Source organism: Canis lupus, chromosome 24 (assembly GCF_003254725.2).
Source record: "Canis lupus dingo isolate Sandy chromosome 24, ASM325472v2, whole genome shotgun sequence".
NCBI classification, from domain to species: domain Eukaryota; kingdom Metazoa; phylum Chordata; class Mammalia; order Carnivora; family Canidae; genus Canis; species Canis lupus.
Window position 1 is genome coordinate 44,791,310 of NC_064266.1, and position 16,658 is coordinate 44,807,967.

General features: G+C 40.8%; 1 long non-coding RNA gene across 1 annotated transcript; it reads left to right on the forward strand.

The window, feature by feature from the left end:
* The first annotated feature begins 243 nt into the window (after positions 1–243).
* Positions 244–15,646, forward strand: LOC112673421 (uncharacterized). The gene is made up of 4 exons (XR_003144792.3): positions 244–295; positions 7,507–7,581; positions 14,855–14,977; positions 15,517–15,646. It is a non-coding gene; the product is annotated as an uncharacterized LOC112673421 (long non-coding RNA).
* The last annotated feature ends 1,012 nt before the right edge of the window (positions 15,647–16,658 follow it).

The following is a 16,658-nucleotide window of genomic DNA, read 5'->3' on the forward strand; positions in this document are numbered from 1 at the left end:
TGCAACGTGAACTCTCAAAAAGCAGGGAGTACGTGTATTACATATAAAAATCTTAGAGCATTTGGAAAGTTGAGCTAATAAAGAATAAAAAGTCACAATCCACCATCTGAATGACAGCATTGTTATTTTACTGTATTTCCTTCCAGTATTTTCCTGCAATGTTTTTTATTAGATATTTGCAATCATACTCAGTAACCTTTTGAGTCATGATTTTTAACTTACTTTAAATTTTTTTTTTTGCAGGTGGCTGAATTCCTTCAGCAAAATTATTTTAATGGCCACTAACTACTGAGTGGTTGGTATCGATTTACATACCCCTTTTCTGTCATCTGTATTGCCTCTGTTTGTTTCAAAATGAATGCAGTGGAGAATATTATTCCCCTTCTATTTAAAACAACATCCATTACGTCAGATTTCCACATGTCTGATCCCTGGACTCAATGACAAAAAAAAAAAAAAATTATGATAGCTCTTCATGTGTGTTGAATTGATACTCTCCAAAAGCTTATTGTTCCCATTTGCTGGTTTATCAGATACTTCCAGAAATATATGAGAATATTAATTTCTTTACACCATTGCCAGCACTAGGTATGTCCACTAAAGGCATTTTAACCCAAGTTTAACATGCAAAAGGGACCTGCTGCCTGCGTTAACTCCATCTCTCTGTGTGACAGCCAGGTAGGACATTCCACTCTTCTGGAGAGGACAGTATGTCTCCAAGGAGACCCCCCCCCCCCAGCAGCTGCTGCTCTAATCGCTAGCTCCTGCCTGAGGCCAGCCCTGATCAGTTGGGACGGACTCCCTAGCATCATGGGGGTGCCTCTCTCATGATGTTTGTGCCATACTCCGCACATCACAAGGCTGTCTACAGCAGAGGATGACTTCTGGGGACGGCCTATCACTTAATCCCCCACACTGACCATCGCAGCACTGTGTGTGCACCAGAGGCCCAATCCAACTTTACACCTAAACTAAAATAACTGAACTAATGAATTGAGAAAATACTTCCATCAAGAGACCTCAACATTTGATAGCTTGTGAGTGGAACCAAGAGATAAAACATTGGGATCCTGGTTCTGGTTTTCGTCTCTCTTTGAATCAGGTATATAGTGACTCATGGGGCCTTTCGGCCTTGGATCCTGTGAAAGCAGGTGATAGGATCAAAGCCTCTTAACCCTGCACTGGGGGGTCAAACTGATGATCCTCTCTCTCTCTCTCCCAGGCCCCCGGGGAGGAGATGTCATATAATGTAGGTTGAAGCAAGATGCCTCTGGACCCCTGCCTTCCTGGTAGGTTAGTAATGTAGAGGAGGAGGCCATGATCCTTGAGGATGCCTGTCCAGGGTCTATCAGATTTATTGATCCATTCATTCGATAGGAATTTTTGTTGAGAATCTTATTCTGTGCCAGTATTGAGCTGCATCTGAGAATGAAGATAAAGGGTGATCAGAAATGACCAGAATAGGGATGTTTAAAAGTACTGTTGTCAGAACTAGTTGTGATAGAGCTCTTAGTGATAAGGAAGTCAGCTGAGCAGGGTTTCTAGTCTAGGAAGCCCTATCGGGATTTGGCATCGCTGGCAACTCCCAAATCCTGGAAAGCATTGCCTCTCATTCTTTACCGAGCATCGGTCACCTGTAAGACTTGTTACTACAAAGTGCCAGGCTCACCCCAGAGTTTCTTAATCATTGGTTCTGGGGTGATGGTGGAGGATTTGCAGTTCTCACAAGTTCCCAGGTGACACTGATGCTTTGGTCCAGGGACCATAATTTGAGAACCGCTGCTTCTTTATATAGAAAATGCACTATTTGCCAGGTGTTCTGCTAACCATTTACTTGCATTATCTCAACCTTCAGAGCAACCTTATCAAGGAACTGTGGGTAGTCCCAACTTCTGAGACAAGGCACCTGAGGATAAAGGGGCTAATAACATGCTTCCACCGACGTAGTTGGTGGGTGGCAGGGTCGGGTCTAGCAGGGCTCTTGTCTCTGGCTTGAGAGCTGAGCTCTGAACCATTCTGCCCTACGTTCCCGGTTCATCCACTCTGGACACCAAGCTGCTCTACTTAGCGGGAACCCCGTGCTTGGAGATTACGTCCAAGTCCATCTTGACCCACCACCCCACCTCTCTACACAGTGGAAGAGCCTTCCTTCAGCGTTCCCAATCTCTGCTTCTGTCCACTCTTAATGTTACTGCATGAAATACTTAACTTTTCACAGATCAGTAAGAAAAATAAAAGACTTTATTCTTCTTCCTTCGACGATGCCTTCTTGAAGTTCTTCCTTTCTTTGTGTGATCCATGTTTCTGACCTCTTCCATTTTCCTTCTGCCTGAAGAACTTTGAACATTTCTCACAGGGCAGGTCCATTGGTGATGAATTACAGCACTTTTTGTTGGTCTGAGACTTTGTTGCTCCTTTATTTCTGGAGGACAATTGTTCTGGATATAGAAAGTGTTTTTCTTTCAACCTTAAATGTTTAATTTCATTCTCTTTGTGCTGGCGTGGCTTCTGATAACTTCACTGTGACTCATAAGCTTGGTCCTCTGTAGGTAAGGTTTTTTGGGGTTTCTGGTTTTTTCCCCTCCTGTACTGTTCTGTCTTGTTCATGATTTTTTGTCTTTGTTTTTCTGTTGTTTGAATAGCATATGCCTAGGTGTGTTTTTTAGGGTAATTTTCAGTTCTTTGGATCTTGGGTTTGGCATCTGTCATTAATTTTGGTTAGTTCTTGGCCATTATTATTTCAAATACTCCTGCTCTGTTCTTTCTCCTCATTTTCCAGTAACATGTTAAACCTTTTAACATTGTCTGGCAGCTTTTGGTTGTTCTGTTCTGTGTGTGTGTGATTTTTTTCTTCTTTCATTTCAGTTCAAGGAGTTTCTGTTGACATCTCCTCACGCTCACTGGTTCTCTCCTCAGCTCTATCCAGCCTACTGATGAGCCCAGCCAAGGCACTCTTCATTTCCTTTATGATGTTTGTTATTTCTAGTATTTTCCTTTCATTCCTTCTTAAGTGTTTCCATCTCTGTGTTTATATTACCATCTGTTCTTGCATGTGCTCTACTTTTTCTGCTGGGGTCCTTAGCATATTAGGCAGAGTTGTTTTAAACCCCTAGTCTGATGATTCAGGGTAATAGGAACCGGTAGAAGGAACAGAGGTAAATAGGCTTTAGGGTGAAGATATGTGTTATCTGTCTCAGAGTGGGACGGGGCTTGATGTGTGCAAGTAGCTATAGGTGAGCACCTCAAATTCCTCTTATGTCCTTGTTTTTGTCTGCTCTTTGACCTTGAACTTCCCCCAAATCCTTCTCTTCACAGACAACCGATGTCTTGGGGCTCTTTCAGCTGTAACTTGGCTGTTACTCTGGAGCCCTACTTGTGTGCTGGAGAGGGGTGGGGAGGATGGGGCATGTTCTATTGTCTTCACATTAAACCTGTGTTTTAGCAGGCCATGTGTCTGGTCTGTGGCCCCTGCAAGTGTTTCTCTCCTGTGGCACGGCTTTCTAGTCCTCTATTTCTTCTGGCCACAGCCTTCTCAATCTTAATGCATTCCCCATGTTGACTGCTTTTTCTGCCTTAGATGAGACAAGGAAGGCCCTTCATCCAGGTGGATGGGCTGGCAGTCTTTCTCCTGCAGACTGGACCTTCCTTAGGAGAAGGCTCTGGGATATTTTGCAAGGATTACTCTTACCCTCCTCTACCAGAGCCAGGAGAGGATCTTTTCCAGGACTTCCACCATGAGAACCTGGGGTGGGAGAGCTTCCCTGATATAAAGTCCACAAAAGGGTGGGGATGCTCCTAATACTGAAGCCCCTAGGAATTTCTCACTCTGAAGCTAGTATGCATTCAGTTTATAGCAATTTGTCAAATTTACTAAGTGTTACCACCAGTTTATGGTGCCTGGCGAGCCAAGCTCAGCTGTGTCTATCTGGGTTCACCTGCTTCTCCACACATTGGGCTGGTGGTGTGGCAGAGGAAGAAATGTTCCTCTACCCTCTCAGGGCCCCTGACCGGGTCAGCTCTCCCATGAGCGCTTTAAGATCCCACTTCATAGGGGAAGGGTGAGGGGAAGGTCAGAACGACTTCCTGTTCCTGACATTTTCTCAAATTCCTTCAGCTTGAAATATTCAATCTGCCAAGGTGCCATATTTTTGGAATAGCATATCCTGAACCCCATTAGTGGTTGGTTTACCCTGGGAACTCCGTTCTCCAATGGGTCCAAGGAAAGTCATTGATTTTTAGTCTGCCTGGCTTTTTCTTATTAGAAGTGTTCGAGAAGTGACGTCCAGGCTTTTTATACGTAAAAACTTGAAAGGAGAAGTCCCTTCTTTATAATTGAAGGGCTAATTCCCACTTTCATGAATATCTCAAAATATATTACCCATAATCTCCTTCAGATGATACTTCATGTGCTCAGAGAAACCCAATTTTTAGCATTTCCAAATGAGTTAGAGACTCCTGGTTTTCTCCCAGGAAGCACTGCATACATGTCTGCATTACCTTGCACGCTGAATGAGAGAGAGAATTAATTCAGAATAGCACTCAGTGAGGGAGAATTAAGGTGCTAAGACCATAGGAAGCCATAGGAGTCACTTCTCTCTGGGTCATATATTTGAAACACTGTAATCAAATGAGCCCCAGATATTTTTATATTATCTGCATGAATTATGTCTAGTCACTAGTTTCCATCTTCCCAGAGACGCTGTATTGAAGCACATCAACACAAACATATTTGAAAACTGGTATACTTTTGCAACTGAGATTAAGATACATTATCAAGAAAGTACTAAAGATTTCCTCCACTCCTTCCTTCCCCTGGTGGCAACCCCACCGTAGGATCTATACCAAGAGCCTTTCTTGCCAATGCTTGCAATCTGCAAATTACATGCAAGTTGTTAAAACGGCGCCTGGAGGCCCTTATCAGCCTGTTAAGGCTTCTACATGTTTTGTTTGGTGGAGAGGAATAAAGCAATTAAAATCAGGATGAGTTCTATCTACACACTACATTTAATGTAACATCTTGGATACTTCTCTATATGAAAGTCTCTGTCCAACACTTGGGAGCAGAAAGGGGCAGAGTCCTTCCCGAAACCTCTGCTCCCAGGGAGGGGTGAGACCTTTAACAAAGTTGGGAAGCTTCCCCTCCTCTCCCCCTAAATCATGTATTCTGTGGGAAGAAGTCTTCAATTGATTTCTCTAAACAACTCTGTGTGGTAGGAAGGCAAAGACAGTGGATTACAGGGTATTAAGGACCTGGGTGTTTGGGGAAGAAAAAGGAGGCAATTTCAGGTGCTGTGGACTTAATAAAATGGACTCAGATAGTGACAGCAGCATTTTCTGATGTGCAATTGGCCACTGGGGACCCTCATGAGGAATTCATTTAGTACCCTGCAACTTCCCAGACAGGAAGGATTTGTTTTGACTAATTGTAATCTCTAATGAAACCCCAAATGCACCTCTGGTAAGCCATATGAGTGTATTACCTTGAAAAAAATCCAGAATCTGGGTGCAGATCATTCCACCTGCTTCCCTAGGGTACACCTGGAGCTAGCTGGTCTGCCTGCAGGTTTGCCAACTTATTCTCCATGTTTCCCCCACACCAAAATGGCTTGTTCTATGCTAGCCAAGTGATTCTGGCAATGATCCAGATAGGGCAGCCATAGAAAGACACAGACATTTTATCTTGGAGATCTTTGACAAATGTGCTTTAGGAAGAAATAAGTGATTTGAATTATTATTGAATTTTCCACTCTTTTATTCAGCTGCTTAACTGATCCATCCATTTAGATGTCACATGAACCTCAAATCTGACATGTCCTAAATAGAAGGCTGGATGCTGATCCTATGACCAATTTCACCAGCATTTTCTCTGTTTCTCCCTCTGCAGTGGGTCTTCCACAGAGTTTCAATGACAGGTTTTCTCTGAATCTCCAAAGAGTTTTTTCTTGACCATCTGCTATGGATGGTTGTGTCCAAAGGGAGAATTTGTTCTCTCTGTGTGATCTGGGAGATTGGTCTTCTTTTGCCTTTAGACTCAGACTAGGAATTAAACCATAGGCCCCCTGGATTCTCAGGCCTTCAGACTTGGACTAGGACTCTATCACCGGCTTTCCTGGGTCTCCAGCTTACAGACAGCATTTGATGGGACATCTCAATCCCCATAATTCCATGAGCCAGTCCCTTTACATAGATTATCTATTTAATATATCCTATGTCTATTCTATATTTGTATCTATTACATATACACACATGCCCTACATACATCTATATGTAGATATAGATCTATGTCTAGTCTATCTCTGTATTACATATACACACACTCATACATATATACACATGTACATATATACACATCGAGGATATCTGTCATCCATCTGTCCATCCATCCATCCATCCATCATCAACCTATCTACCTACCTACCTACCTATGTACTGTATTGATCCTGTTTCTCTGGAGAACCCTGACCACTACAGTAATTATGGTTAAATGAAGCCAAAAGGATGGGGACCTATTAGATAGGATTGGTGGCCTTATAAGAATACAGAATCTCTCCTTCTCTCCATATGCAAGAACTGAAGACAGGCCACATGAGAACACAGGGAGAAGGCAGCCATCCGCAAACTAGGAAGAGGGACCTTGTCAGACCCTGATCATTCTGGCACCCTGATCCTAGACCTCCAGCCTTCAGAACTATGAGAAAATAAATTTATTTAGTTTAATCCAGCCAATATGCAGTATTTTGTTATGGCAGTCCGAGCCAACAAAGGCCTGATAGGAAGCAGACCCATTCCCTCCTCCATCATGGCACCTGGCATCTGCCTGTATGGCACTGATCACAATCTGTGAACATTTTGCATGTAGTCTGCCAGGGAGGATAGGAATGAGGGTTCTTGCACACATCACTCATCTCTCAGGCTCCTTCCTCACTTCTGGACAGCAGTGCCAGGCAAAACTTGTGAGCAGCACATGTTTATTGAACAAAAATAATTTGAGGATGTCAATCCTATCTAGAAGATATTAATGCTTCCTATATTTGCATACAGTTGAACAATATTCAAAATACCTGCATGTTCTGAATAAATCTTTTCAGAAGCTATGAAATGGTAGGCAGGGCATTAGGGTATCCAGAGAGTTATGTCTCATTTCAGAGGGAGAACATTCAAAGCAATTCAAACCCAGTGTTCTGCGTGAAGAGGGAGCTTTGAGGATCTGTTTCATAAATAATAGACAAACAAGTAGAGCAAAACAGGCAAAGATACAAAGAGCAAGAGAAAAGAAAAAAAGAAGATGTGTAGAAGAAAACAAAGGGAGGTAGAATATATAAATTAAAGACAGAAACTATCAGAGATGCAGAGACTGTGGGATGGGGCATGAGGGCATTTGTGGCAGTGGTGTGGGAAGTTCAGAACCTTTGACGGAAGGGAGCAGGGGACTGGCCCCTTCCTGATAGGACGTTTGGGGCATCAGACTAGAACACAACTTCTGATAGTGTGCGTCTGTCTCCACAGCTGTCAACTCTGTGCTGAAACAATGGCCTGAGGACTACGGCCTGAGTCGCATCTTCACCACAGGCTGAATATTTTGTGAGTACTTATTGTCTGTAGAATGGCTACCTGGTACCATAACCTAGGGACAAAGGAAAAGCTTGGACCTCACTTCATGACCACAAAGAGTCTGAATTAAATGGCTCTCTTAGTATGGTGGCCAACTGCAGGGAAGAAGGTACTCTAAATCAGATGGTCTCCTGTATTTGGGAGTTGAGACTGCTTGGGTTTGCTCGCCCAGTTTCCTCATGGACTGAAAACAGACATTCAGAAGATGTGTGTGTATGAACTTTGGGACATCCTCACATTTCCATACCCACTTCATTTCTCCATTATTGGGAAGTGCTTTCTATCTGGCCTCATCAGACAATGTGCTGAATTATGGAGATCAAACAGGTACCCTGAACGTTTAGTACTCAGTGGGTGCAGGCACACACTCACTGTACACAGACTTCTCTTTGTGGCTACTGAAAACAACTTTTTTTTCCCCCCTTAGCTCCTCTCTCCAGAGTAATAATCTTGTAAAGCCTACATATCCCAAAAGTAGGTTTTTTGGGGGGATTCTGATGATCTGGATAATTGACACCAAGGTGATCCTTCTGATATCAATCAGGAGGACATCTGGATTTCTAAACTAGGACAAGCACTTCTTATGAGATCACTGTGTGTTCCCAATCTTTTGCTTTAAAAAATGAAGAGAATTTGATTTCTCTTTCTTTAGGCATATTTGCAAGTTATCCAAAAACAGGGTATCTCTGCAAATTCTCTGTGCTGCCTATTCTTTGCCACAGTTTGCTCAGGAAATGAGTCTGATGATTGGCTGCCACTTGACATAATGTTAGTGTGGCCAGCAGGAAGGAAAACCAAGCATAAACAGACCCTGTTTGCTGATAGGACTGGAAAGATGCTCCAACTCAGCGGCATCAAGCCATTAAACTTTATTTTTGTTTTTTTTTTTAAACTAGAGCCTGAATTAAAATGTGAAGTGAATGCAAGAAATCCGCTAAGCCAGATTAGTACTGAACCTCCAGTCAAGATCATCACTCTGTCATTAGATCTGGCTGTGGGTGGTGTGAAAAGTATAAAGTCTGGTTACTCCTCCTTCCACCTACATTAATCTAAATTACCTGATAAGATTAAAAACAATCCTTTCAGTGGTGGTAGAAGTGGACCTAAGGTGAAAGATTTAAGGCAAGAACCATCACAAGGATGTCTTGACAAGGTAGAGCCAAAAGCCCTCGACGTCTTTGTTCTGAGGGTTGAAAGGAACTATCCTTAGAAACCCACACTGGAGGTGGTATGGCTCACCCGAGAGGACCACAGGGGAGGGTCACTGGGACCACAGCAACAGAGGCAACGCAGTGACTATTGGGCTAATTAATAACAATGACTGTGAAAGGTCATGAGTAAAGAATTGAAGAATCGAGGAAACTAATATTTAAACGCCACACAACGTGTGATGCTTAATTCAGAGAGCAAAGTCCAAGCCTGCAAGCGAAAGATTTCACATTAAATGAAGTGCAATTGGAATAGGACTCGGTGGGTATTTCACTTTGCCTTGGTCTTAGGTTAAGTAATTAAAATCAGCATCAGGTTCTGCCTGGAAGCTAGGGCAGCTGAGCAACAGCTAATTGTTACAGAAGCAAAATTAGCAGATGATCAAAGAAAATTTCAGAATTTCTTGCCAGAATGAATACGCGTGAAATTCTATCCTCTGGTCTAACAAAATACATACAGGATAGAATTAAATTTAGCTAATTAGATTAAGAATGAGTGAACCCATAATTTTGATTTAGTAGGCTGCACAAACATAGATGGAGCACTTGTCATAAAATGGTAGAAGGTCCGTGTTGTGAGGACCCTGTCAGCTGGTCTAGTTTCGCCATTAAGTGCTTCGCTCCCCCTGATTTTAATTCCTTAGACATATCATTGTCTATATCATTGTCTGCTTAAAGCCCCCCAGAGACGGGGACCACACCATCCCTACCCCAGACTCTGAAATGGAGGTGGGAAATACCTAGAAGGACAATGATATGCTGTTAAACTCAAGGAGGACCTTGGAAAAGGAGAAACTGACCAGGAGAGGGTAATAGGATGAGTGAGATGAGCCAAGAAAACAGCGTAGTGCAACAGCAGGTGTGGCCACACGCACAGCAGTGTGGGATGGGAAGGAGCTGGGGATGGGTAGAGCTCGTTATTGGAAGGGTGGCTTTTCCAGCAGGGATTGACTTCCTTTGCTTTGCTTCCATCAAGGAGGCTGGGCTCATCCCCAAAAGTCTGGACTTATAGAAGCCAGATGTCCCAGAGAGTTTGTTGCATGATTTGGGCCACTGCATAGACTCCTCCTTCATCAATTCTGCACCTTTCTCTTAAACTGTATCTGTTCATCATGTAGAGGGTAGAAATTTAAAATCTTTTTAATGATCAAGGATTACTTAATAAATAAGAACATGCAGAAGGCTTAAATGTTTAGTTCAACGGATTTTGTCCGTTGTATGCACTCATGTAATCATCAGCAAAACAAGATGGGGGACACTTTATCATCCCCTAAAACTTCCCAAGTCCTCTTTCCAGCTGATCCCCTTGAAAAGGAAAGCACTTTTGATTTCTGTCACTATAGTTAGCTTTATCCTTAGATCTCATATCAATGGAATCATATAGAACACATTCTTTAGTATCTTTTTTTTTAATAATCTATCCATGGGTTATTGTATTTTAACAATTGTTCTCTCCTTCTCATCGACAGGTAGCATTTCATTTTATGAACATACCTCAATTTGTTCATCCAATCACCTGTTGATAGACATTTGGATGGTTTCCAGTTCTGGGCTATCAAAATGAAGATCATTATGTGCCTTCTTGTACAAGTCTTTCCGCAGACACAAATTTTCATTTTTCTTCAGTAAATTCCTAGGGGTAGAATTGCTGGGTTATAGAGGAGTTGTTTATTTAACTTTATACAAAACTGCCAAGAAGCTATTTGAAGTACTATTCTACACACCTACCCAGCAGTGTGCGAGGGTTCCACATCCTCGCCAGCACTGAGCACTGTCAGGAATTTTGACTTCAGTCATACCAATGCCTGTGAAGTGGTACTTAGTTCTAAGAGGCATTTCTCTGGTAAGGGTTGGTGTGAAACATCTTTCTGTGTGCTTATAGTGTCTGTTCAAGTCTTTCCCCCACTATTTTAATTGGGGTATTTGTCTTATTAGTTATTGGAGCTATTTAAACATTTTGGAGCCAAGTCCTTTGTTAGATAAAATTGTGAAAATTTTCTCCTTTTTTGTGGCTGTGTATTTATAATGGTGTCTTTCAAAGAACACATTTAAAAAATGAATCCCATTTAACTTTTATTTTCCCTTTTTTTGGTACATGTTGTTTTATCTAAGAAATCTTGGCCCACCTTAAGGTTGTGAAAATATTGTTTTCTTCTAGAACATACATGGTTCTAGGTTTTACATTTAGGTCTAGAATCCATCATGATCATTATCTGGTATGGAGCAATGTGGGTAAAAAATTCATTCTTTCTCCTCATGCAGGTATGTAGTTGTTTCACATTTACTGAACACATTTTCCTTTCTATAATGAAGTGACTTGGTGCCTTTCTCAACAATCAATGTAGTGGTCTATTTCTGGACCTTTTATTCTGCTCCTTTGATGTGTGTTCTAGTCACATAATTTTAATATTTGTTTTCCTTATTATTCAGCTGATCTACTTTCTATTTTTCCTTGTGATATACTCTTTGACACATCGTTTGGTTGTATTTTGCTTAATTTTCAGCCATTTTGAGATTTTTTTAGATGTCATTGTTTTATGCACACTATTTTGGTCAGAGGCAGCTTCTGTATATTTTGAGTCTCTTGATATTTACAGAGATTTGTTTTTATAACCTGTCATTTTACTTTATCTTGGTGATTGTTCAATGTGTATTTGAATACTCAAGTTTATTGGTAGTGCTAAGCAAATGTTTTATGTCCTCATACATTTGTATTTTAGTTGTTCTAGTAATTACTAAGAGAGAAATGTTAAAATCTCCAACTAAGACTCTGGATTCATCTGTTTCTCTGATCTCTGCCAATTTTTACTTACATTTTCTCAATCTCTTGTTATTTGTATGACATTCAGGATTGTTACATCTTCTTCATGAATTGACCTTGAATAATTATGAAACAGCCCTCTTTGTCTCTAGTAATGCTACTTGTCTTATTTTTTTGATATTAATGTAATTTTCTTATGCTTATTTTTGGCCTGACACATCTTTCCCGCCCATTTACTTTCAACTTTTATGTCTACATTTAGATTTCTAGTAAATAACAACATACAGTGGAGCTTCATTTTTTTCCCTGCTAAAATTTGACAATCTCTCTCTTCCAATGCAATATTTCATCTTCTAACTTTTCATGTAGTTGTTAGTATGGTTGGGTTTAAGTCTGCCATTTTGTCTTTTTTTTCTCTATTTGTTCCACCTACTCTTTATTGTTCTCTTCTGTTTGCTGGGTTAACTGGATAATTTTGTAGTGTTCTTCCTCCAGTCTTTGTTAGTTGTATCTTTTGTATTTTAGTGGTTGCTCTAGATGTTACAATAGTCATCTTTAAGTCATTACAGTTTTATTTTTTATTATTTTTTAAAAGATTTTATTTATCCATGAGAGACACAGAGAGAGAGGCAGAGACATACAGAGGGATAAGCAGAGTCCTTGCAGGGAGCCCGATGTGGGACCCAGTCCCAGGACAGGATCACGCCCTGAGCCAAAGGCAGATGCTCAACCACTGAGCCACCCATGCATCCCTAAATCATTACAGTTTTAAATAATATCTTACCACTTTATGAACCACATAAATATAACCTTGGAATTCCATCCAACCCCCATAACATTCTGTGCTTTGTCATATATTTTACTTCTGCATATGTTAACAACCTTTCAATACTGTATTACCTGTGTTTTGAACACTCAAGAGTCTAGTATCATAACCCTAGTCTAGTCCCATAACCCTAAACAATGTCCTTTCACCTACTTTTGGAAGTGTATATCTGTTGGATATGAAGTATTTCAGCTTTTACCTAAAAGTATCTTCCACATTTCTTAATTTTGAAATATGGCCCTCCCTAGCTTCTGTTGAGATGTTAGCTTCCACTCTTCTCAGTGTTTCACTGTATACATCTTCTCCCCCATGAACACTTGTAAGACTCTCTACATTTGATTTTGGAAGTTGGATTAAGATGTGCCAGGATATGGTTTTCTTCCTATTCACACTGCTCAGGATTAGCAGAGACTCTTGGATATCCAGGCCGATGTCCTTCATCATTTTAGTAATTGCCAACTATGATTTCAAATACTTTTCTATTAGACTATTTGGTATTCAATCATAGTTCTAGGACATCCTCCTCCATTATAAAAATGCTCTTCTTTCCATTTTGTGCTTCAGTGTGAATAGTTTATTTCATCCTTTCTTCACTGATCCTTTCTTCTGCTGTGTCATCTTTTTAAGCCTGTCAAATGAACTATTAATATTTTGTATGGTGTTTTCAGTTATTGCATTTCTAATTGTTATTTAAGGTATTCATTTTTCTGCAAAAATTTTCTATCTATTCACATGTTGTCCATTTTATGCCAGATTAAAAAAAAATTAGGTAATCTCTTTGCCCAAGGTGGGGCTCAAACTCATGACCCTGAGTTCAAGAGTCCCATGTTGCACCAACTGACCCTGAGATCAAGAGTCCCACACTCTACCAACTGAGCTAGCCAGGCATCCCTGTTTTACACTGGATTTTTGAGCACATTTTTCAGAGTTGTATCAAAAGGTTCTTGTCTGCTATGCAACAGTAGGCTATCTATGGCTTTGTTCTAATGACTGTTTTCTTTTGTTAATGGGTCACCTTCTCCTCCTTTTCCTAGGCCTCACAGTTTTTAATTATGCTCCAGCTTTTGTACATAAAAGAATAGTTGACATTGTATAAACAGCATTTGTCTCTGAAATGTTCCTTTGTCTGGATGCTGGTGTGGGGGCAGGGTAGTCTAATCTGTGGTGGGCCTGGGCCAGGTCTTTGAGAGCATTCATTTCATTAAGGATGTTCATTCGGTTAGGTTTCATTTGTTCTCACCTCTCTCACGGATCTTTAAGAATCGTGACACTGTGGCACATTGATCTTGCTCTCATCATTTATATGGTATCAATAGTCTCTGGTGATTTTCTACATATGTATGCCAGTAGATTTCTATTATCTTTGTATTATTATACTGACAATTTTATCAATCACAACAGTGTTTTGCATCAATGTTAAGGAATTAAGCTGTAACATAAATGCATGGATAGGCTGCATTTTCCAGGAAAATAAGGATGGGGATTGGAACCTGTGAGTTATGTGGAATACTGTGTTGATTGTTTTACTGAACAAGGTAACAATTTTTGGCAGGCGCTGTTGGATGCCAGCTGGTTTCCATATCTATTTAAAAATTTACACTCAATACAAGGAATCCATATTTATCAATCTGCTCTCAACCTGAGTAATCTGAGGCCAGCTGTGAGTCACATAGTAAGATCCAAACAACAATCCAGTGAGGCTTTAGTGAGCCCAGGCTCTGGGGAAAAGAGCTGAGGCTTGGATGGGGGCACCGTTAGGGGCTGATGGCAACTCCATGATTGTGGGGATTAAATAAGAAGCCAGAGTCACATGCAGGACATGTGCATTTCAGGGGTATAGGACAATAGGCTGGGGGTAATAGAGGTGGCTATGAGAATCAGGCTTTTTCTCAGAGTATCTAAGGGGCAAAATCCATTCAAAAGGCATTTACTGAGAATTTATTACATTTCAGACTATGGGTTAGAACAAACTAATATTAGGTATGTTTATGTACCACCAGTGGTTTCTTCAGGAACTCTGCTAAATGTGGTATGTATATTATTTCAATGGATCTTCGACACAACCCCATGAGATAGGGACTGCCCTTATGCCTCTGCTTTAAAGGCTTATAGAGACTTGCACAGGGTAAGTAACTCTCTGAAGTTTACAAAGCTAGTAACATGCAGTGGAGCTAGGGTTTGACTCTTAGCCAAATTCAGAATAATTCTAATTTACAGATGAAGAAATTGAGACACTGTGGCAGGTGCTATGCAACAGACCATGCATTTCATATGAGCAAAGATGGCATTTATTCAGTTTTACCTTTTTGTATCCCATGCCTAATATAATGTCTGGCACACTGTAGACTCTCAAAAAACTATGAAATAAGAATTAATTGATCAATGAATGCTAGGAATACTAGAATGAGTCCTTACACTTCTGTCCACCCCTTGCCCCCTGTATCATAGGGGAGATGAACAAGAATATCACAAGGACCTCACAGGATGTGAGAGAAATCTAGGTAAAGTGTACTGTTGTTGCCACATCCTGTTCCTTTTGCTGTCTCTCCCATGAAACTCAACTTCCTGATGGTGAGTCTGCATGTATTCATTTTTTATTCTCATCTGACACAGAGCAAGCAGCTCAATAGATGGCTGAGCATAAGTGTCAAATGGAAGAAGCAGGTAGTGATGTCTGAACAGAGTTTGTTTTAGGATAAATTGGACAGGATTTTGCCTACTGGTAAAGAGAAAGAGCTTTTGCCTAGACTGAGGAATTGGATATTGCTGAGATCACAAGAACTAAAGACCACATAGTCTTAGACTAAGTAAATTCAAGAGAAGACAAGAAGGGAGATGGTGGGGAGGAAGGAAGAAGAAGAGGAAGGGAGGGAAGGGAAGGATAAAGGTGAAGGCATGGAGGAAGAGTGAGCAACTTGTTAACCAAACCCTTACACCAACCATGTCTGAACACCAACACCCTTGGGCTTCCCTGTTACAAGTTCATGAATTCCCTATTTTGATATCTCTAGTTTCAATTTGGTTCCCATTTAACAACTGAAAGAATTCTAACTAAATTGATAAGGTTCTGTTCAGTGACTGTGTTAACCTATTTTTTTGCATCTGTTTAGAGCAACAGTTGGCAAACTGAAACCAGTGTGCCAAATCTGGATTACCGTTTTTGTCCGGCCCAAGAGCTAAGAATAAGAATGGTGACTGCATTTTTAAATGGTTGGAAAATAAAAAGAATATTTCATGATGTAAAAATTGTATGAAATTCAGATTTCAGTGACCTAAATAAAGTTCTATTGGAACACAACCAAACCCATCCATTTCTGCATTGTCTGTGGCAACTTTATGCTCCAATGAGGCAGAGTTGAGAAGTTTGACACCAAATGGCCCACAAAGTGTAAAATATTTACTGTCTGGCCCTTTACAGAAAATGCGGGCTGACCCTGGCCTAGAGCATCTAAAGCAGAAAACACTGACAAATAAGGGTCACTAAGGATATGACTTGCACTGGGGGAGGAGAGGGGATGGAAGGCCCCATGTTTATTCCAGGATGGCACCTCTAACCCCTCAGGGATTAACCTCAAAGTTTCTCTGTCCTTCATCTTCTTTTGCTTCTTCTCATTTTGATGCTAGTGTGTTTCAAGCTCTTTGGGGCACTTATGACTGGAAAGAGTACTTGACTGAGGATCCAAAAACCATGTGACCCTAGGCTACCACCCCACCTCCTTGATCTCCAGTCATCTCATTAGTGAAGTGGGTTATTGCATAAAGCCTATTTCATAGGTTGATTCTGATGATTAAATGAAATCAGGGTACACATATGGTCTACAGAAATGGTCACAAATGCTTTCTTCACTCTTATGGTGAGAAATGAGTGAAATACACTTTGGAAAGGCATTGAGACAGCTGAAGGAAAGTAACTTTTATTTATTTTTTTAAAGATTTTATTCATTTATTCATGAGAGAGAGAGAGAGAGAGAGAGGCAGAGACCCAGGCAGAGGGAGAAGCAGGCTCCATGCAGGGAGCCTGATGTGGGACTCGATCCCAGGACTCCAGGATCACACCCTGGGCTGAAGGCAGGCATTAAACTGCTGAGCCACCTAGGGATCCCCCAGGAAAATAAATTTTAATGTTGTAATAATGACCACATGTTCAGTTAGACACCAAATGACTCTGGATTCATCACATCCCTCCATTTTGGATTAACTAGTTTTATATGGCAAGTTTAATCTAGTCCCTTTGAAAAATTTAGAATAGCAC